Below are 23,182 nucleotides of genomic sequence, written 5' to 3'. Positions count from 1 at the left end.
GACCTTAAACTACGAGGAATAGACCAATTATTCTGAAACTGTGGAACCCTGCTTTTGATTTTAATCAAGAGTTTATGATAGAGATTCCATTATGGGTGAAGTTTCCTAAGCTACCTATGAGTTGTTGGGGATGTGGATCATTAGGAAGGATTGCTAGTTCATTAGGGAAACCTCTATTTGCTGATGAATGTACAACTAAACAAATGAGGATTTCCTATGCTAGAATGTTGATTGAAGTTAATGTATCCAAGCCACTGCCTGATACAATAATAGTAATGGAACCAAATGGAAAGAAATTTCAACAAGAAGTGGAGTTTGAATGGAAGACCCAATTCTGTCCAAAATGTCAAATTATTGGACACATTTGTACTAAGAAACTTGAGCAGTAAGGGATGGATAGACAAGTACAAAATAGAAGAGGATGGGAACAGAAGAAGATAGTGCAGGAATAGAAGCCTAAGTAAACTACGAATAAGCAGAATGATGAACAACAATAGGTGACTACAGAAGTCAATCAAAATGAAGTGGATGATAGTATGAGCAAACTGCAGCAACGAGAAATTGCAACACCAGCTGAGAAGGATAGATGTATCCCTAAAGGAAAGGAGCAGATGCCTAACCCAGAATTGAATTTGATCAACTTTCCACTGTTGAGTGCAGTGATGATGACCAAAGCTAGGACTGGACCTACAGGGATAAACAGAGAGAGATGTAGAGAATAAGGCAAGTTGAACCTCCTGACCTAGGAGGACCTATCATTGCTCAATGACTTGCTTATTTTGGAATATTAGTGGGGGGGGGGTGAATAAAGTGTATAAACAAAAGGAGTTAAAGAACTATATAAAAGCAATAAATATAAAAATTCTGGGATTGGTAGAAACAAGAGTTAAGTAGCACAGATGCAAGAAGATAGCTACAAAAATTGCTGCTAATTGGGGCATTGTACATAATTATTCAGCTGCTATCAATGGATGAATCTGGTTGATGTGGGATCAAAACTCATATAGTGTAAATGAGCTAAGGGTGGAAGCCCAATTAATACATTGTGAAATCACTACAAATGATTTCCAGTGTGTGCTGACTGTTGTTTATGGCTTTAATACTGTGGAGGAGAGGAGAAGTTTATGGAGTAGTTTGGAAGATATAGCACAGAGCACTAACTGCCCATGACTAGTATGTGGAGCTTTTAATGCAATGCTAGTAACTGCTGATAGACAGAGCTCCCATCCTGTAACATTGAATGAAGTTAAGGATTTCTCAGAATGCATTAATTCCACTCTATTAAATGAATTATAGTGGAAAGGTGATTATTATACATGGACAAACAAGCAAAAGGAGGAGAAAGAGTCAGTAGCAAAATTGATAGAGCTTTTGGAAATCATGACTGGATGATGAATTGGGGCCATGTTGTACTCGAATATGATCTACCTAATATTTCAGATCATGCCCCTATGTTGTTAACCCTTCTTAAAGTGAACCAAAACACTAGAGCACCTTTCAAATTTTTCAATATATGGTGTGAGCATGAACGGTTCCAGCATCTAGTTGAGACTCATTGGAAGAAACTACTGGATAAAGATCCCATGCAGAATATCTAGAATAAAATGAAGGAAACGAGACATGTATTCAGACAATTAAACCAGAAGGAATTCAGAGTAACTGTGGGGAAGATTGACAAAGCTAGAGAAGATCTTCAATGAATTCAGGCAGCAATGAAAGTTAACTATGATGACAGTTTGTTAACTGAAGAGAGAGAAGCCCTGATGAATCTGGAAAAATGGAGTCTGATAGAGGAGAGTATATTGAAACAGAAATCTAGAGCTCAGTGGATACATCTTGGAGATTCAAATTCAAAATATTTTGCTGCTGTTATAAAGGAAAGAATTCAAAGGAAACAAATCAAAGAACTCAAAGCATTGAAAGATGGTAAGATGTTGACTAATCCTAATGACCTAAAGCAGGAAATTGTTTCCTTTTACTAAGGGTTAATGGGAAGTTCAAAACAGTCTCTAAGGGCAGTTAACAAGATAGTAATGAGTAAAGGACCTAAACTCAACCATGAACAACAAATATTTCTCTATTCCTCAGTTAAAGAACAGGAGATAGTGGAAGGGTTGAGATCAATTGGGAATGATAAATCTCTAGGGTTGGATGGATACAATCCTTATTTCTATAAAAGGGCATGGAGTGTAGTAGGTCCAGAGATCATAAATGCAGTTAAAAGGTTCTTTGAGGTTAGCAGGATGAATAGATCTATCAATTGTACATCTGTGACTCTAATACCTAAGAATGAGCATCCTACAAGTGTGAAGGAGTATAGACCCATTGCTTGTTGCTCAGTGTTATACAAAATCATTTCCAAAGTCCTAGCAGCGAGAATTCAGAAAGTAATTGCAACAGTGATATGTGAAGCTCAAACTGGATTCATTCCTGGAAGGAAGATCTCAGATAATATCTTCCTTGCACAAGAACTGGTGAAGTCATGTACAAGGAAAAATGTGTCTCCTAGATGCATGATTAAAATAGATCTTCAAAAGGCATATGATTCTGTGGAATGGGTATACCTGGAGCTGATGTTAGATGAGATGGGATTTCCTAGACAGTTCATTTCATGGGTACTAGAATGTGTGACAACTGTGAATTATTCTATCTTGGTCAATGGTGAGCCAACAGTTCCTTTCAATGCAGCTAAAGGACTTAGGCAAGGAGATCCAATTTCTCCTTTCCTATTTGCAATAGCCATGAAATATCTTAGTAGGATGCTTAATGAAGTGAAAGGAAGTAAAGGATTCAAATATCACCCAAAGTGCTCTAAGTTATCAATAACTCATCTGCCCTTTGCAGATGATCTTTTGCTATTTTCAAGAGGTGATATTGAATCTGTGGCTACTATTAGAAGATGTTTCATGGAGTTCTCTGATGCCTCAGGTTTTCAAGCCAACAAAGATAAAAGCTCCATTTATTTTGGAGGGGTTACTAAAGAGGTTCATAATGAAATACTGCAATTGCTAGAATTCACTAAAGGTGACCTACCATTCAGATATTTAGGGATAAATTTAGATACAAAGAAGATATCCCTAATACAGTGGCAACCTTTGATCAACAAGATGTTATCTAGAATTACTGCTTGGACTGCCCAGAAGCTCTCATATGCAGGAAGGGCCCAGCTAATTCAAACAGTATTGTTTGGTATTCAGGCATATTGGTCACAACTATTTGCTATTCCCTCAAAAGTATTAAATGCAATTGAGGCTTACTTTCGAAGCTATCTATGGTCTGGTACCAATAAAATTACGAGAAAAGCTCTGTTAGCATGGGAGAAAGTGTGCACTCCAAAATCAATGGGTTGATTAGGATTGATAAATATTAGGCTATGGAATAAAGCAGCAATAATTAAAGCTAACTGGGACATTGAACCTAAGGTGGATAGACTGTGGATCAGATGGGTACACTCTTATTATATTAAGAACCAACAGTTTGATCAAATGGTCATACCTATGCATGCAGGATGGATGGTGAGGAGAATCTTTGAAGCAGGAAGATCTGTGACACTGGTTCAACACAACAACAAAAACAGCTTAACAAAACAGATTTACCTTCAACTAATTGGCAACAATGAGAGGATACCATGGAAGAAACTGAGGGTTGGGAATGATGCTCGACCAAAAGCCCAGTTCACAATGTGGCTGCAGATGCAAGGGAAATTAATAACAGTGGACAGAATTGCTGCTTGGGGCATAAATGTGGATTGTGTATGTAAACTATGCAATAGGCATAATGAAACAAGGAACCATTTATTCATGGAATGTCGTTATTCTATGGAAATCTGGGTAGGGGTACTAAAATGGATGAAGGTTCAGCATTTCAAAACAGCACAATGGGAGCAGATGGAGAACTGCATCATTGAAAGAGCAAAAGACAGAACAAAAAGAGCTCAAGTGTTCAAGATGGCATATACAGAATGGGTGTATGCAATATGGATAGAAAGGAATCAACGCAGACTTTAAGGCAAATCAAAGAATTCAAGTCAACTGGTGAGGGAAATTGCTTATGTGTGTAGTGTTCGCGCATCAGCCAGAATCAAAGATTGGATTCAGCAGCTTAGAGTTAGTTAATTCTGGTAGTATGTATTTTAGTCGTTTGTGAGTATTAAAAGATAGTAGACTGTGATGTAGTCTACTATGGAACTTATATGTAATCATTTTGGTGATTAATAAAAAATTTTAATTACCAAAAAAATGAGCTATCTTGGTCAATCTATCCACGATTACTCATACTGCATCGAACTTCCTCCGAGTCTGTGTGAGCCCAACCACAAAATCCATAGTGATCTGCTCCCATTTCCACTCTGGAATCTCTAAATTGTGAAGCAATCCACCTAGCCGATGATGCTCATATTTCACCTGCTGACAGTTTAGGCACCGAGCTACATATTACATTGTGTCTTTCTTCATCCGCCTCCACCAATAGTGCTGCCTCAAGTCCTGATACATCTTCGCGGCACTTGGATGAATGCAGTACCGCAAACTGTAAGCCTCCTGGAAAATCAACTCACGAAGCCATCTACATTGGGCACACATAGCTTGCCCTGCATCCGTAACACACCATCCTCTCCAATAGTGACCTCCTTGGAATCGTCGTGCTGAACCGTGTCCTTGAGGAAAAGTAGATGGGGGTCATCATACTGACGCTCTCTGATACGATCATAAAGAGAAGACTGAGAAAAAACACAAGCCAAAACTCGGCCCGGCTCGGAAACATCCAATCAGACAAACTGGTTGGCCAAGACCTGAACATCCAACGCTAATGGCCTCTATGCTACCGATAGATATGCTAAGCTGCTCAAACTATCCGCCTTGCGACTCAAGGCATCGACACCACATTGGCCTTCCAGGGATGACAGAGAATGGTGATGTCATAGTCCTTAAGCAACTCCAACCACCTCCGCTACCACAAGTTAAGATCCTTCTGCTTAAATAGATGTTGTAGACTCCGTTAATCGTTGTACACCTCACAAGGGACACCAAACAAGTAGTGCCACCAGATCTTCAAGGCATGAACAATAGCTGCTAACTTGAGTCCGTGGTTAGAATAGTTCTTCTCATGCACTTTCATCTGTCTAGACGCGTACGCAATCACCCAACCATCCTGCATCAACACCGCGGCGAGACCAATGTGCAACGCATCACAATACACTGTATAGGACCTCGAATCGGTAAGCAATACCAACACTAGGGCTGTAGTCAATGCTGTCTTGACCTTTTGAAAACTCTCCTCACACTCCTCGATCCACATGAACGGAGCACCCTTCTGGGTCAGCCTGGTCATAGGCGCTGCAATAGATGGAAACCCTCTACAAATCGACGATAATACGCCTCCAAGCAAAGAAAACTCTAGATATCCGTAGCTGAGAACGGTCAGGGCCAACTCTATATCGCTTCAATCTTCTTCGGATCTACCTTGATCCCCTCACTTGATACTACATGACCTAAAAATGCCATTGAATCTAGCCAGAATTCACACTTCAATTTTTTTTATAACTTCTTTTCTCTCAAGGTCTGAAGCATAGTCCTCAGGTGCTGCTCATGAACCTCCCGGCTCCGGGAGTACACTAGAATGTTGTCAAAGAACACAATGATGAATGAGTCAAGATAGGGCTGAAATATATTGTTCATCAAGTGCATGAATGTTGCTGGGGCGTTGGTCAGCCCAAAAGACATCACAAGGAACTCGTAATGACCATAACGAGTCCTAAAAGCAGCCTTCGGGATATCTAGCTCCCCAATCTTCAACTGATGATAGCCTGAACGCAAGTCGATCTTAGAGAACACTCTGGCACCCTGAAGCTTATCAAATAGTTCATCAATACGTGGAAATGGATACCTGTTATTCGCTGTAACATTATTCAACTGGCGATAATCAATACACATTCGCATAGAACCACCCTTCTTCTTTACAAATAAGACAGGAGCACCCCAAGGCGATACACTGGGCTGAATGAATCCCTTATCAAGAAACACTTGAAATTGCTCCTTTAACACTTTCAACTTTGCTGGAGCCATATGATTGGTTGGAATAGAAATGGGCTGAGTTCCTGGTAAAAAATCAATACCAAAGTCCATATCTCTGTTGGGCGGCATGCCCCGAAGATCCCCCGGGAATAAATCTGGATATTCCCCCACTGCCGGAACTGACTTGATAGTAGGAGTATCAACACTAACATCACTCACATATGCCAGGTACACATCACACCCCTTCTCAACCATCCGCTGAGCCTTTAGAAATGAGACAACCCTACTAGGAACATAATGTAAAGTACCCCTCCACTCTTACCGTTGTAGACCAAGCATAACCAACGTCACCGTCTTGGCGTGACAATTAAGGATAGCATGATAGGGCGACAACCAGTCCATGCCCAAAATAACAATAAGTCAGCTCTGATCTCAAAACCACTAAGAACAACCAAACACGACCGATACACACGGTCAACAACAATAGAATCTCCTACGAGTGTAGACACATAGACAGGAGAACACAAAGAATTATGGGATACACCCAAATACAGAGCAAAATAAGATGACACATAGGAATAAGTGGATCCTGGATCAAATAAGATTAATGCATCTCTATGACACATAGGAACAATACCTCTGATGATAGAGTCGGATGCTACTACGTCCATCCTAGCAGGAAGGGCATAATATCTGGCCTGGCATCTCCCTCTAGGGCGACCTCTACCTGCTCGACCTCCACCTCGAGTTGGTTGTGCAGGTGGAGTGATGGCTAGTGCTGTAACCATAGTCTGAGGACCCGGTGGAGCACGCGATACCTGAGTGGTCTGTGGAGGTGCACCCTCCTGAGTCTGGAGTAATCCCTCACCATATGACGAGTGTAACCACTCTCAAAGAAAGCTCTTAGAGGGTGTTACTGCTGTGGCCGGCTCGAGCCTGATTGGCTGGACTGACCGCTGAAAGCACCCCGTGTAGGAGGTGCACTGGACAATGGCGATGCATAATAGGGAGCTGGGGGCCTAGGAGTGGCTGGAGTACAGCTGGCGGTTGGAAGTGCTGAATTAACAAGGCGACTCTCATAGCCCTTAACCTGACGAGCTGCAGCTGGGGGCACAAGTACCACTATATGTGCCAGACTCTAGAGACCTTTTGGCCTCTCTCTCCTCCCTTTCCCGAGTCAGCATACCCTCCAGTATCTTAGCAATACCCACTACCTGCTGGTATGCGATGTCCATCTCCAACTTTCGGGCCATGCTAAATCTGATACTGGGGTTGACCCGCTCAATAAATCAATGAACCCGCTGTCGAACAGTAGCAACCAAGGCTGGTGCATGGTTAGCAAAATAACTGAACTGGACCGCATACTCCGGCACGATCATAGAACCCTGGTGCAACTACTCAAAATATATGCACCATGTATCTCTGAGACTCTAGGGAACATACTCCCTCAAGAACATATCTGAGAACTGAGTCCAAGTGAGTGAAGCTTTCTCGGTCGGACTACCCAACTCATTTGATTGCCACCACTGATAGGATGCTCCTCTAAGATAGAATGTAGTGAAAGAAACCACACTATAATCCACAACACCCATAGTATGGAGGATACAGTGGCACTCTTTAAGAAAACCCTAGGCATCCTCTTACTCCAAGCCACTGAAAGTAGGAGGGTGGTACTTCTTTTACCTCTCGAGCATGAGCTGCTCCTCCTCAGAAACTGTTGCTCAAGCCTCGGGCCGAGCTGGGGCAACCAGCTACACTAGTATAACCTCTCAAACTTTGTCAACCTGGACCCGCTATCCTGGGGTACGGGCGACAAGAGTCTGTGCTCCTGCCCCGGCCTAAGATGATGCAAGAGTAAGTGGTATCAACCCTACCTAAGCCAAAGTGCTAAACATGCTCAGAAACTGGGCGAGAGTCTCCTAGAGGGTTGGTGCAGTAACATGCGTCTCAGGTGCCTGCCCTCCAACTGGAGCTACTTGTGGCTTCTGTGTAGTAGCTCGTGCGGGTGCTCTAGTTGCACCATGTGGATGCGGGCTCTACCCCGGCCCTGACATCTCGCGACTCTAGCAGGGGGCGCGGGTGTCTAGTCATCCGATCCAGTTGCATGTGTCCTCACCATCTGTGAGAGAATAAAAGATAGAAAATTTAGAATCCGAAGTCAAAGATTTCGCAAGATAAGGAATCCATGAAGCGAAGATTTTCCTAACAGTTCCATATCCTCCCGAAGATAAGTGTCAATGTCTCTATATCGATCCGCGAGACTCTAGTAAACCTGTTTGTGAATCATAACACCTATGAACCTAGAGCTCTGATACCAACTTTTCACGACCCCAATTTCCCTACGTAAGATGTTGTGTCGGCATCTAGTCTCCAAGACTAGGTAAGACTAATGAATATGCGAAATAACTGAAATATTAAACTAAATCTCAAATGTCAATAGCTGTAATAAATATAACTGCAACTCAAATTTCATACATCTCCCAAAACCCGGTAGATATATGTCTCAAGCTCTAAAGAGGAATACTAAATATCTCTATACATCAGAGTCTAATACACATGAGGAAAACAACATAATAAAGATATAGAGGGGACTCCAAGGTCTGCGGACGCTGGCAGATATACCTTGAAGTCTCCACATTTGAACTAGCTCACTGATATCTGGTCTGGTAGGAAGTACCTGGATCTGCACAAGAAGATATGCAGAAGAGTAGTATATTTACACCACAACAGTACCCAGTAAGTGCCAAGCCTAACCTTGGTAGAGTAGTGTCCAGGTCAGGTCAGGGCCTTACTGGAAATAATAAGAAACAAGGCGGATGATATTAAGACATAATGAAATGACAGAGAAGTATAACAATAGAAATTCATTCATAAAAGGAAACAACATGGAATCAAGGAGACAATTACAATACGTATGAAAGCAAGAATCTTACAAGTTAAGGAACACCAACAACAACAGCAGCAATACAACAAATAAAGGAAAACAACAAGGGTGCTCCCGAGGTATCGCCTCGTAGTCCCAAAAGTAAATATCTCACAACAGCACGGCAAAAACCTTGTGCAAATAATAACTACTGTACGACAGAAACCTCGTGCCGCAGTAACAATCTGCATGGCAGAAACCTTGTGCCACAATAACAACTCGCACGGCAGAAACCTCGTGTCACAATAACAACTCGCATGGCAGAAACCTCGTGCCACAACCAAACAGTCATCTTAACAACTAATCACGAAAACCAACACATAGCAAATGAAACAATGATATTACAAGCAAGGAACCCTACAGTTAAAGAATGAATACGGAATCAAAGAAGCAGGTAATTCAACTAAGCATGTTGTACAAATTACAAATAAAAGATAAGGCACGTAGACATGTGAATTAGGCTAAACATGATGACTACACATGCTAGAATAACTCAATTAAGGAAATAAAAGAAAACTACTTAGAAAAAACTAGACTTTCAACATTTAGCCCGAGTACGCACTCGTCACCATGCGTACACGGCCTCCATGTATTGAAATTTACCATAACAGTACCAAATTCTCAGGGGATTTTCCCCACACAAGGTTAGACAAGTCACTTACCTCAAACCTCGCTCAACCAATCAATAAGAGGGCCTTTCACTCAATTTCCAACTCTGATCGGCAAGAATCTAGCAAAAACACAGTTATACTATAAATATAACTATAGGAAACTAATTTAAATTATGAAATTACGACTTTAGCAAAGAACTGAAAGATCGCTCCAAAAAGTCAACTCGGGCCCACGTATCGGAGCCTGACCAAAATAATAAAATCCGAACACCCACGTGATATCGAGTCCAACCATACAATAATTATCCAATTCTGACCTCAAATCTCCTTACAACTCCCCAAATTTTAGCCTAAGATGTTTTCCCAAATTTTCCCCAAATTTCAAACTAAAAACACTAATTAAATGATGAAAACAACATTAGATTCGTGGGAATTAACCAAAATCGAGTTAGAATCTCTTACCCCAATGATTAACATCGCCACCAACCGAGCTCTCAAGGTACAAAAATGGATAATGAAATCAAACCCTCGAACTTAGGCCTTTTATGCCCAAGGTTTTCACATCTTCAGGCTCTCTGTCGCACATGCGGCGCAGCACCTGCGGAAAATCCATCGCAGGTGCGGATTCAACTTAAGGCCAAGAGTTCTGCTTCTGCGGACTAGCTTGCACCTGCGAGCCTGCTTCTACGGAGAACCTTCCGCTTCTGTGACCATAGCGCAGGCGAGCCTCGCCCACATCTGCGATCTCACCTCCGCATCCGCGGACGCGCATATGCGGACGCACAGATGGGGTCATCACCTTGCATCGGCAATCCTAGCTGGGTCAAAGCCAGCTTCGCTCATGTGGCCAAATGCTCGCTTTATCGAGTCCGCACATGCGGCCAACCCCTCCGTAGGTGCGATAACACCAGAAGATGGGGAGCTATAGCACTTGCACAAATCCACAATTTTTTTCAGATTCAATCGGAATCACACCCGGGGCTCGTCGGACCCTCCAAAATATACCAACAAGCCGTTAAACATCATACAAACTCAGTCGAGCCTTCTAATCACATCAAACAATGCTAAAACACGAATTGTGCATCGATTCAAGCCTAATGAACTTTAAAACTTCAAATTTCAACATCGATTCAGGTCGCATATGAGTTAGACTAGCCTTCGGACTTGGAGCTACATCCAGTCTTTCATGTGTCTATGCTCCGTAAATGTATCAGAGATCCTTCTAGAGTTGTGTCAGTTGACGACGTTCAAGTCACAGAGCAGCAATCATATGAAGAAACTCACATTGCTATTTTAAACAGACAGGTTCAGAGATTGAGAACTGAAGATGTTGCTTCGGTGAAAGTACTTTGGAGAAACAACAATGTGGAAGAAATGACTTGGCAGGCCATGGAAGACATAAAGTCTAGATATCCCTACTTATTTTCTCCTCCAGAGAAGGGTCCGACAGAGACGTAATAACCTTAAGGTACGTGTATGGATTGTTGAGTTAGTTATTGTCACTGGTTGTGTGAGGCCATTGTTGTTATTGATGATTGTGGTCCTATGTGGCGTTGAATTATTGAGTTTCTACAGGAAGAGTTGGTAGTAGTGTTGTTACAAAGGCGACTCTGCCAAAGTTATATAGATCCCGGGGAGTTAAACATTCGAGGACGAATGTTTCTAAGGGGGGAAGGATGTTACATGTCACATTTTCGTACGTTAATGTTTCGTCTTCAGTTAATCGACATAGACTCGAGGATGAGATTATCTTGAGGTTAACGTATTTATGCTATTTATAACAAGCGATAAGTAAGTGCCATGAAGGATAAATGGTACATGAATTAAAGAAAATGAGTTTCATTGAAGGTTGTCGATTTGGGATAAAATACGGTCCGAGCTATAATACCCGATATTTATGGACTAGTACCATACAAGGTACCATATGACCGTGATAGTATGATGTATAAAGTATATTTAAAATGAGTACTATTTTAAGTAATTTGAGATAATTATTAATTATGCAGGTAATTGATTAATTATCGGGTATCGAAATATTACCTAATTAATTATTAAATTATGAGATAAGACGAACCCCACCCGCCTCCCCCTTAAAACGTGGCCCCAGCCACATTCAAAAGAAATGACTCTTAGTCATTTCTTATTAGGTGGCATAATGTGTTAATTACACATTCACTCCATTCTAATATTTTCCGTACTAAAGACTATACCATCAGAATGTTAATCATTCTTACAGCAAAACTTCTTTCAACCAAAATCCAACATTAGCCATTTTACAACCAGAACGTCTTTCAACCAAAACTCCTACAACCAGAACGTTAGCAAGCTTTCAACAAAAAGTCTTTCAACCAAAATCCAACGAGAATTATTGGAAGCTTACCAACGTAAAAATTTTGCGGTTCTAAAGGAGTACGGTGCAACCTTTTCCAAGAATATCACACGAATATTTTCCTACTCCAGGTATGTTAAGGCTATCTCTTCTTTCTTTTTGGCATGATCCAAATTATACAGAAGAAGCGAGCAAACACACAGTTTTCATAAACGACTCTATTCGTAGAAATACTAGGGGTCTCTGTGTTCTTGATTCCCCATGTGACATATTATTATATCTTCTGTTCATGGGTCTCAGAATAATACGCAGTTGATAAAGTTTATCCGAAAGGAATATTGAGATTATTAACATATTTTCATGCATTTCATTCATTTATACATGTACATTGACCATGACCAGATGGCGTTATATACGCGTATTTATATGTGTATATATATATTGGATATGGGTAAAAGGTTACGACGTTATATACGCACCACCACCTGATCAGTTGGTATATGTTGATGATGTTGCCCACAGTGGCCGAGACATATGATGGGATGCCCTCAGAGGCTTGATGATGTTATGTACACCTATACCTATGCATGACACGACAATTATATGCACGTGCATGACACTATAAGTATTGCAGAGTTTACAAAGTTATTCAGACTTATAGGTGGATTTCTTTATTCCATCTATGTCTTTATTGTATTAATTTTCATGCCTTACATACTCATTACATTATTCGTATTGACGCCCTATTTCCGGGGGCCTGCGTTTCATGCCCGCAGGTGTAGGTAGGAAAGCCGACGGTCCCCCTTCTTAGGATCCTTGATCAGCGAGAGTTGGCGTGCTCCACTTGATCCGGAGTTTCTTTTGATTTTGGTACGATATGCTTGTACATATATACATATATATATATATATAGGTATGATGTGGCTTAGTCCCGTCTTTGTACAGTTGTATTTCTATTTGAGGTTTGTAGACACTTATGTATGGTTGGATAGTATGTGGCCTTGTCGGCTTTCAGTTTTAGGTATATAGTTGTCTAAAGCAGCCTTGCCGACTCGCCCACTATATTCCGCATTTATATGCACATATATCTTTTGGATAGATTTCCCTCACGTATGTTGTTCACGTTTATATCTTAAACGCATGCTTAAGGATGTTTGACATGTAGGATTCGGGCACCCATCGCGGCCCATCGGTTTGGGTCATGACACCTGGACATGGATCTTGTCCGAAGTATTTATACATGGAGATGGATCTTCTCCATAGGGCAGGAATGGCCTTCCTCGGTACTGAATGACTGTTGTCAATGTTGTGTATATATTTCGGGATGGAGCTTCCCTGGGTCGGATGGCCATATACAGTACCGAGTTGTTGAGCACTTGAGAGTGGAGCCACATGGTACATTTTCATGCAGTCTGTGCGTTGGCACGTAAATATCTGCTGAACTTTATACTTCACATTGTTCAGATTTATATTTACTTTACTGCTTGAGCTGAATACTTGAATTGAAAGCATGCCTACTGTTGGCCCAAGATCAGTTGATGTTTTGAAGAATGACAAACGAACTCAGTAAAGGACCAGGTTCATCTAAGGAGACACAGTTGTTATGGCCCATACACATGAGATGCACGTGAAGAAGATAAGTCCTTGAGATCAAGCAGCAATATCTTGATGAATATCTTCTGAACTGATCGAAAAGATCGCATATAGGATAAGGAGTTGAAGTCTCCTTATGAAAAGAGAATTACATCCGGATCAAGAATATGGATTAGGAGTTAGAGTTGTTCTTGGACTCGAATTGTCAAAGGATCCACAATTCGAGTTCTTATCAAACTCTGATTACTAACTCTATAAATATAACGATTGTTCTCTTTTACAGGTGATTGCACATAAGTTGAAGTTAAACCAAATTGAGAGCAAAAGAGCTAGGCGATTGTTGCAAGCAATTTGTGTATGATACAAGTGTGCAAATCTGAAGCTACAAGAACTAAGTGTGAAGAACCAATTCCATTGTGTCTTTCCTTATTTCTAGTTCAATTGTAGTAGGTGTTTTAACATTGTACCTTTCCAGCTTTCTTAGAAGCAATTGTATTAGGTGCATTGAGTATTCAAGTTAGAGTTAACTTGAAAGTGTCGCAATAGTTGAGGCTGTGTGCTACACTGGGATTAGAGTTAATCCTTAGGTTTACAAAGAGTTTTGTAAATGCTGTTTTTGGCTCATTGAAGTTTAGTGGAAGTTTGGGAAAATCCTACTGAGTAGTAGGTCGTGGTTTTTTTCACCTTTTGAGCCAGGTGTTTTCCACGTAAAAATCTTTGTGTTCTTATTTCTGTATTTTAATTTCGCAAACAGTAGAAGTTAGAACACCTAGAAGAACCAGGTTCTTCTAGTGCGAAAATTAGGTACCACACAAATCACCCCCCTCTTGTGTGGTATTGACGTCTAAAATAACAATTGGTATCAAATCGGGTTGTCCTTGAAGAGGCTAACACCTTAGGAGAAGATAAAAAATGAGTGCACCACCTGGGAACTGGGAAGGGCAATCCACTGCTAGACCTCCACTTTTCAATGGTTTATATTACTCTTGGTGGAAGAACATAATGAGAGATCATATCATAGGGGAAGACTATGAACTTTGGGATATAATTACTGATGGTCCCCTAGCTACCACTAAGAAGAATGCAGAAGGAATTGATGTGCCAAAAACAAGGGCTGATTGTACTGCTGAGGATCTGAAGAAATGGGAGAAAAATGCTAAAGCCAAGAAGTGGCTAGTGTGTGGTCTAGGACCAGATGAGTACAGTAGGATTCAAAGTTGTACAACTGCTAAGGAAATATGGGACACTCTACAAGTGGCTCATGAAGGAACACCTCGAGTGAAAAGGTCAAGAGGAACTCTTCTGTATTCTCAATATGAGAATTTCACTATGAAGGAAGGAGAAACTATCCAGGAGATGTATACTAGATTCACTACTCTGACTAATGAGCTTAAATCTCTTGGAAGGACCATCCTTGAAGAAGACAAGGTTGAAAAGATTCTGACAAGAGTTCTGCCAGTCACTTGGGAAAGCAAGATCACTGCCATTCAGGAATCCAAGAATATTGCTACCATTAGGCTGGATGAACTAATTGGGAACTTAACTGCCTATGAAATGAGGAGACAAACAATGAAGATGGATAACCCCAAAAAGGAGAGAAGTTTAGCTCTCAGAATCACAGAAGGTGCAGATTTGGAAGATGATGAAGTAGCCATGATCACTAGGGATTTAAAGAAGTATCTGATGAGAGGAAAGGGTGCTTCAAGAAGTATGGACTTCAACAAAACAAGAGCTCCGGAGAAACAGATCAATGAAGGCTGCTACAAGTGTGGTAAGACTGATCACATGATCAAAAACTGTCCTCAATGGGAGATTGAGTGGAAGAAAGAAAGAGCTGAAAGAAGAAATAGGAAGAAGAAACAGGTTCAACCAAAAAGAAACAAAGATTCAACTAAGGCTATGGTTGCTTCTTGGGGAGAAACATCAGATGAGGACTCTGAAGATGAAGCTGAGGAGGATCAAGCTCTAATGGCCATTGGAGAATCAGAGGATGAACAAGAGGTAAGTATTCTTCATCTCAAAGACAAGATCAAATTCTTGTCTAAAGAAAGGCTAGCTGAACTCTTAACAGACTTCATTGATGAGTCTGAGATAATTAATAATGAAAAGGAAGTTCTGTCTAGGGAATGTGTGATTTTAAAAGCTAAATGTAAAAGTCTAGAGTCTAGGACAAATGAGAGTGATAACAAAAAAGCTGAGTTGAAGAACCAGGTTCTTGAACTTGACAACAGTGTCCTAGAACTTAGATCTGAAAACTGAAACTGAAATTAGGAACAGGAAAGAAGATAGCTGATCACACATATCTTACTCTAGAAGAAAATTTAGGAAAAATGAAGGATGAATTATATAAGAAAGATGAATTCATCAAAATCTTAAAAGAAGATCTAGGAAGGGTAAAACATGAACTAGACAGAACTTGCAAAAGTGGAACAAGGCTTCTGATGCACTCTCCTGGCTGCAAGAGCATCACAGTAGCAACAAAAGAGGACTTGGCTATGGGACTCAAGCTCCTAAATGGGATCCAAAAAGCAAGTACCTCACTCTTCCTGAAAATAAAATATGCACACACTGTGGCAAGACAGGCCATTACAAATATGAATGCAATGAAAAAGAGAAGGCCAGTCAAAGGAACAAGTCCTTTGTTAAAGAAAAGAATAAACTGCCTGGATGGGCAAGAAGGAATTTGATTCATCCTTTTGCTTATAGAAAGGGACCCAAACTACTTTGGGTTCCTAAGACTAACCCCTGATTTCATTTTGTAGGTTCAAGTGAAAGGGAGGAGCCAAATATGGTATATGGATAGTGGCTGCTCAAAACACATGACTGGGGACAAGGACCAGTTCCTTTCACTTGAGGACTTAAAAAAGGAGGTAATGTCTCCTTTGGTAATGGAAAGAAAGGTGAGATCATTGGGGTTGGTAAGGTAGGCAAGACTGATTCTCATTCCATAGAGAATGTCTACCTGATAGATGGTTTGAAATATAGCCTAATAAGTGTGTCACAACTGTGTGACAGAGGTAACCTTGTAGCTTTTACCTCCACCAAGTGCTTTGTGATTAATCTCATCACTGATTTGTCAACTCTTTCAGAAAATGAACTCACATGCTTAAGCGTGTTGGTTAATGATCCCCTCCTATGGCACAAAAGACTTGGTCATGCTAGTCTGAATCAGCTAAACAAATTAGTCTCCAAGGACTTGGTTGTAGGTTTACCTAACATCAAGTTCAAGGAAGACAAAGTCTGTGAGGCATGTGCAAGGGGGAAGCAGGTAAGGACATCCTTTAAAACCAAGAAAATGGTGAGTACGTCCAAGAAGTTGGAACTAGTTCATATGGATCTATGTGGTCCAATGAGAACCATGAGCAGAGGTGGAAAGAAATATGTAATGGTGCTAGTTGATGATTATTCCAGATTCACCTGGGTTTTATTTCTAACCTCTAAAGATGAAGCATTTGACATGTTCTCTGCATTTGTTAGGAAAACTCAGAAACATTTAGGAAATCTACTTGCATCCATTACGTCTGATCATGGAACTGAGTTGAAAACTCTAAGTTTGCTGAATTTTGTGATGAAAATGGCATAGATCATAATTTCTCTGCCCCCTAGGACTCCACAACAAAATGGTGTAGTTGAAAGGAAAAATAGAACTCTAGAGGATATGGCTAGAACAATGTTATTATCTAGCAAATTACCTCACAGTTTCTGGGCAGAGGCTGTAAACACTGCATGCTACATCATAAATAGATGCATGACCAGACCACTAGTAGAGAAGACTCCCTATGAGTTACTTAAAGGGAGAAAACCAAACATATCCCATCTTAGGGCTTTTGGTTGCAAGTGCTATGTGCACAATAATGGAAAAGACTCTCTAGGAAAGTTTGATCCTAGAAGTGATGAGGGAGTATTCTTGGGATATTCTTCACATAGTAAAGCTTATAAAATTTTTAATAAAAGAACACTGTGTGTAGAAGAGAGTGTGCATGTAGTATTTGATGAACTAACATTTTTTCTGATAGACAGGAACAAGAAGATGAAGCCATTGGACTAGTCAAAGATCTATCAGCTCAGGTCAAAGTGGTACCTGCAGAAGGAACAGGTGATGGAACAGGTTCATCCTTACAGGGCAACCTGACAGGGGGAAGAAATCAAAAGGCAACTAAAATAAACCCCTTAAAAGAACTTGCTCATGAACCTGTTCCTCATCAAATTGATGAAACATCCAGCATAAGCCAGTTGGTTGTAAAGCCTCACAAGTATCAAAGTTCTCATCCCATTGAGAACATTCTCACTGATCCAACTTCTGGAGTCAAAACCAGATCACAATTAATGAATCTATGTGCTTTTGATGCCTTCTTATCTATTATTGAACCTAAAAACATTTCTGAGGCTTTGCAGGATGCAGATTGGGTAAATGCAATGTAGGATGAGCTAAACCAGTTTGAAAGAAGTCAAGTTTGGCACCTAGTTCCTAGACCCAAGGACAGATCAGTCATTGGTACCAAATGGGTCTTTAGGAACAAACTTGACGAAGATGGAACTGTCACAAGGAACAAGGCAAGATTGGTAGTCCAAGGCTATAGCCAAGAGGAAGGGATAGACTATGATGAGACCTTTGCCCCAGTTGCAAGACTAGAGGCAATCAGACTCCTCATTGCCTTTGCAGCGCATATGGAATTCACTCTCCATCAGATGGATGTCAAAAGTGCTTTCTTAAATGGCTACCTCAAGGAGGAAGTGTTTGTGAAACAACCTCCAGGATTTGAAAGCAAGGAATGTCCTGAGCATGTGTATAAGCTGGACAAAGCTCTATATGGGCTCAAACAGGCCCCAAGAGCTTGGTATGAATGACTATCAAAATTCCTACTGGAGCATGGGTACAAAAGAGGTAAAATTGACAGCACTTTGTTCCTAAGGGAAAAAGGTAAAGACCTCCTTGTTGTACAAATATATGTTGATGACATAATATTTGGGGCCACTTCTGATAGGTTGAGTAAGGACTTTGCAAAATTAATGGGAAGTGAGTTTGTAATGAGTATGATGGGTGAACTAAATTTCTTCCTAGGCTTGCAGATCAAACAAAGTCCAAATGGAACCATGATTCATCAGCAGAAGTATACAAAAGAACTAATCAAGAAGTTTAAAATGGAAGACTCTAAAGAAATAGATACACCTATTGCAACTGCCACTAAATTAGATGTTGATGAACCTGGTTCATCAGTTGATCAAAAGTTGTATAGGGGTATGATTGGTTCACTCTTGTATCTTACTGCCAGCAGACCTAACATTATTTTCAGTGTAGGACTTTGTGCTCGTTTTCAAGCTAATCCTGAAGAGTCTCACTTGACTGCTGTCAAGAGGATATTGAGATATCTGAAGGGGACTACTGAATTGTGACTATGGTACCCTAAAGGTAGTAATTTCGATCTAGTAGGTTATGCTGATGCTGACTATGTAGGTTTCCTAGTGGATAGAAAAAGCACCTCAGGTATGGCTCACTTTCTTGGTTCATGTCTTGTATCATGGGCCACCAAGAAACAGAATTCAGTAGCCCTATCTACTGCTGAAGCTGAGTATGTGGCTGCTGCTTCTTGTTGTGCTCAACTACTGTGGATCAAACAACAATTAGTAGACTTTGGTATAGAAGTGGGATGCATACCAATATTCTGTGATAACACTAGTGCTATAAGTATGACAAAGAACCCGGTTCATCATAAAAGGACCAAGCACATAGATGTTAGACACCACTTCTTAAGAGATAACTATGAGAAAGGGTTAATCTCCATAGAATTTTGTGCTACTGATAAACAAATAGCTGACATCTTCACTAAAGCACTGAGTAGAGAAAACTTTGAAAGGAACATGTTGGAATTAGGGATGATTAAGATCACCTAAAAGGTCCAGTTCAGAATGCACAAAAAAAATGATGAAAAAGATGGAAAAAAAATTATTTTGGTTAGGAGTTCTTAATTCAATGTAAATATCTAGACTAATTCTTACTCAGTTTCATACTTTGATTTGTATACTCCTGTGACATGTGTTTATATGAATCCTTAATCTCTTACAAAGTTTTTCTATTCTGACATTTGAAGCATGATCAAGGGAAGTTTTACTTGAAGAACCTGGTTCATCAGTATATGCTCATAAGAAAGTTCAGGTATGTTTCTATACTTTGCACAATTATAAAGATAAAATTATCAACCATGAGAAGAAGTCCTAATTACACCAAACTTTCATAAATTCTATCCGTTGAGCATTGAACCATTTTCATTATCCTAGGAGTCTAACTAAAACGGGATTGTTTCCTAAAAACTAGCGTCACTCATTTATCTCTAAAGAGACAGGAACTCTAATTTGATTAGACTTCTTATTGACCTCTAAAAAAGCTACCGTTACAGGCTTAATCATGATCCCTCTTTAAATACACTCCAAACCCTCTCTCATCATTCATAACCGTCATTTCATTTCTCTAATCCTTCTGATAAACCCTTTTCTTCTCCAAAAATCCCCAAAATATTTCCAGCAATTATCCGCCATGACTAATCCTCAAGACAATCCTGGAACTCCCCAACCTATTTGCTCTAATACCTCATCATCAACACCTCCAGTTGAAAGTCCAAAACCCAGATTTCGCAGGCAAAAGATGTTAGCCAGAAAAACTGTAGCATCCGGCCCTCTCAGAAAATTCTTGAACGAGAAATTAAAGGCTAGTCAAAGAAAAGAGGCTTCATCTGAAGAATCCCACTCAAGCTCTGAATCTGAAAAGTTCATCTCTATTAGTGAAGGAGAAGAACCTGGGTCATCTGACAATGTCAAGAGTCAAGAAAACCCAAGAGAGGTAAACACCTGTTATGTATTTTCTGATATAGCTTAGAAGGTAGATAATAGGTTTGTGCTTGTGGGTGCTGTGAAAAATGTTGAAGGGGCTGAGACTAGTATGAGGAGAAAGAAAAAGAAAGGGGAGGTTCTTGCTATATGTGGTGGTGGAGAAGAAGGTGGCTTGAAGTCAGGGGGAAGCAGATCAGGAGAAGCTGTTGAGGGACTTGTTAAGATGAGTGAGCAATAAGAACAACTTGGTTCTTCTGTGGAGGAGACTTTAGCGGATATTCTAAAGAAGACAGGGGCCAGTTATGACCCAAAGAAGCGCAAGGCGTCTTCACAAAAGACCCCAGTTGCTGACAATCCATCAAAGAAAAGCAAAGTAACATCTCCCAAGACTGCTGCTACTTCTGTACCTAGGGGAAGAACTACAAGGAGTAAAGTAAGGCAAAGTGAAGCAGAACTACAGGAAGCATTAGAGAAGAGTAAGAAAAAGAAGAAGGAAAAAGGAAAGGAAAAGGTAGTAGAAAGTTCTGAGGCTGCTGTAGAAGAGGAGGAGGAGATAGACCTGGTCCATCAAGAGAGAGGCACAACTGAAGAAGTGGTTCCCACTGTCAAACCAAAAAGAACCAAGACTCCTGCAAAGAAGTCTTCCAAGTCTGTGCCTGCTGAACCTTCTTTGGCTGAAAGAACAAGGTCTGCTGTAAAGGGAAAACAAGTGAAAATTACTGAGGAAGAAGATGAGGAGTAGAGTGGAGAAGAAGAAAAAGAGGACTCTGAACAAGAGCAAGATCGCTTTGTTATTTTTAGCAGGAGGAAGATATTGAAGGGAAGGCTGCTGAAAGACCTGGAGGAGCCAGGCATGGTTAGGCTGGTAGATGCTTTAGCTGCACAGGGCTGGAAGGACATGGTCTTTCAGATGGATGAGAGACTAGCCAGAAGAGAGTTGATTGAATTTATGGCGAATGGCTCTGTGGAAAATGGGCGAGTAACCAGTATAGTGAAAGTTGTGAAGGTGGAGTTTGATGCACCAGAGCTGGGCAGGATTCTAGACATCCCAAGTGAGGGCTATGATGATTACACTAGGCAAAGGTGGCCTTGTCTAGATGATCTGCCCACAGCACTCCAAATTACCAGGAACTTCTGTGACACAAAGGATGCTGAAGAGGTGCCTGAAGCACGATTTGTTCAAAAGAGTGAAATGAAAACCAGAGCATAAAGTGCTCTTTGAGTTTGTGAACAAATGTCTGTTGCCTAGACAAGAGAGGAGGCACACTGCAAATTATATGGACTTGGTTCTCATGGAGTGTCGTGTGAGGGGTAAAAAAATCAATTGGCCTGCCTTCATAGTCAAATTGCTGGACAGAATCATAAATGGTTCAAAGACTCATGCTACTCCTTATGGATTCATTTTGACAACTGTACTGGACAGGTTGAACGTCCCTTTGAAGAAGTGAGAAAATGCCTCCAGTAAGGAGCACTTTGGAATAAAGACTCTCCAGGCCTGTGATTATATGCTAAGTGTTGCCCCTGTTGAACCTGGTTCATCCGTAAAAACTCCAGTGAATAGCAAAGTTAGAGCTTTAATGCAAGAATGTGGGACCAAAGATGCTGAGATTGCTAGGCTTCAGGCTCGAGTAGATGAATTGGAAGAAGAAAGGAATGGGCTGAAGGCAGAACTTGCAAAAGAAAAGGAAAAGAGTGAAGGGATGCTACAAACAATGCTCATCATACTCCAATCCTAACCCTCCAGTTCTTCTAAGCCTTAGCCATCTTTGTCCTAGTTCCGAACCATTTCAGTTACCCCAGTGACCCAGATTACGGATTTTTCTTGTTTTTGCTCATGGTTGGTAGTTTTTGTTCTTTCTTTTTGTGGACTGTACTGTAGAAGCAATGCCTTATCAATGACAATTTGCATTTCTCTTGTTTTGTGATGATTCTGCTCTTAATAGTTATTTTTGTCAAGTTGATTTTTGATTATCTAAAGCATGCTTTCACTTGCAGTTGCCCCAGTGGCCATGAGTAATGATTAATATTCTAGGATTCACATATTTATGCAACTTTTCGATGATGCCAAAAGGGGGAAGATATTGTGCTTTAAAAGAAATTGTGTCTATTTTCTAAACAGTGATGTTTATGACCTAATTAAATCTGGCCCTTAATGATAAGTAAGTGATGATATTTTAGCTGAGTTCCACAGGTTCTATAATCAGTAAAAGCACAGAGTTTGTCATCATCAAAAAGGGGGAATTTGTTGGCCCAAGATCAGTTGAAGTTTTGAAGAATGACAAACGAACTCAGTAAAGGACCAAGTTCATCTAAGGAGACACAGTTGTTATGGCCCATACACATGAGATGCACGTGAAGAAGATAAGTCCTTGAGATCAAGCAGCAATATCTTGATGAATATCTTCTGAACTGATTGAACAGATTGCATATAGGATAAGGAGTTGAAGTCTCCTTATGAAAAGAGAATTACATCTGGAGTTAGAGTTGTTCTTGGACTCGAATTGTCAAAGGGTCCACAATTCGAGTTCTTATCAAACTCTGATTACTAACTCTATAAATATAACGATTGTTCTCTTTTACAGGTGATTGCACATAAGCTAAAGTTAAACCAAATTGAGAGCAAAAGAGCTAGGCGATTGTTGCAAGCAATTTGTGTGTGATACAAGTGTGCAAATCTGAAGCTACAAGAACTAAGTGTGAAGAACCAATTCCATTGTGTCTTTCTTTATTTCTAGTTCAATTGTAGTAGGTGTTTTAACATTGTACCTTTTCAGCTTTCTTAGAAGCAATTGTATTAGGTGCGTTGATTATTCAAGTTAGAGTTAACTTGAAAGTGTTGTAACAGTTGAGGCTGTGTGCTACACTGGGATTAGAGTTAATCCTTAGGTTT

This window comes from Nicotiana attenuata, chromosome 11 (assembly GCF_001879085.1).
Source record: "Nicotiana attenuata strain UT chromosome 11, NIATTr2, whole genome shotgun sequence".
In the NCBI taxonomy this organism is placed as follows: domain Eukaryota; kingdom Viridiplantae; phylum Streptophyta; class Magnoliopsida; order Solanales; family Solanaceae; genus Nicotiana; species Nicotiana attenuata.
Note: the sequence above shows the minus strand (reverse complement) of the source record.